Below are 1,345 nucleotides of genomic sequence, written 5' to 3' on the forward strand. Positions count from 1 at the left end.
GTGTCACCTCTTTGTCTGCTTTCCAGCCCCCCCTCCACCCAAGCTCTGCTCCAGAGTAGCCCGGCAACCCCTCACACCTGCACGTGTCACAACCTAAGGTGTGGTCATGAGACACCCATGGGGTGTCGTTCTGTTCTTGCTAATTGTTTCCTGCCCGTCGCAGGCAGGAATCCATGCGAGGAAGATGCGCTGGACAGAGCTCAGAGAGCGCAGCTGGGTGGCTTTCCTTCTGAGTGATGTTCCTGCAACACTCTCCCGCTACTCTTGGTGCGCTCATGCCGCAACCGAGGAAGGCTGGAGCAGGTGGCTGTGGGCTCTGCGCACCGCCGAAATAGCTCAGCTGGGAGAGTGTTAGACTGAATTTCTAAAGGTCCCTGGTTCGATCCCGGGTTTCGGCATTTTGTTTCATCGCGCCCTTTGTTCCTCTCTCCAGCCCACCCTGCCTAAAGTGACGCGTCCCTTTCTCAGCCCGAAACGCAAGCGAGACACCAGCAGCAGTCCCTGCAGGTTTCCGTACTGTAGCGGCTATCACGTTTGCCTAACATGCGAAAGGTCCCCGGTTCGAGACCGGGTGGAAACAGCCTCGTTTTGCACGCTCCTGTACTTCACAGAGGTCTTTAGCGACTGGTCATTTGTTCTCAATGTATTTCCGGTGCCTTCGTGCACTCTTGTACCAAACGCACGTTCCTTCTGTACGCGGAGCCGATCATTTGCAATTGGGCTGTGCCGACAGACCAGGACGAGCTCTGTCGGCTCAAAAGCAGCGCAGGACCTGCAAGAACAACAGAAAGATTAGCATCCAGCGGGGGCCTCTTAGTGAGCCCAAGATCTCATCAAGAATCGGCTCCAGCAACAGGGCTGGGCGCATTGTTCCATTCTCCGACCACTCTCGGTGTAAACAAGTCCCTCCTGGTCTCTGCTTGAATTGCACTTTCCTGTGTTTGCTTTGCATGGGCCAATGTGAAGAAGATCCTTTGTAAGTCATTGAAGAAAACCAAGAAGAGGTCGGAGTGGCCTCTGTCGTTCATCAACGATCCAGTCAGGCAGTACTCCTCTGCAAAGCGCCGTTCGTTCACATCGATTGGCTTTTTTTTGCCTTAATTCGTGCAAGTAGTAAAAGCAGACGCCCCTATTCTGCCGTGACCCGGATTGTTGCGGCCACAACACAAAGTACTGACCACTATACGATCACGGCGAGTTACCAAGTTACATGTGGCAGGGCGGAAAAGGCTGTGCTCTCTTTGTGTGACATAATTCGGAAAAGTCCTGACGTTGTATTTCAACTGAGCCCCAGTATACATCGACCCTTCGACACTGAGTGACAACTCTCTTGCGTGTTTTCTCA

This window comes from Lepisosteus platostomus, chromosome 5 (genome assembly GCF_059453375.1).
Source record: "Lepisosteus platostomus isolate fLepPlt1 chromosome 5, fLepPlt1.hap1, whole genome shotgun sequence".
In the NCBI taxonomy this organism is placed as follows: Eukaryota; Metazoa; Chordata; class Actinopteri; order Semionotiformes; family Lepisosteidae; genus Lepisosteus; species Lepisosteus platostomus.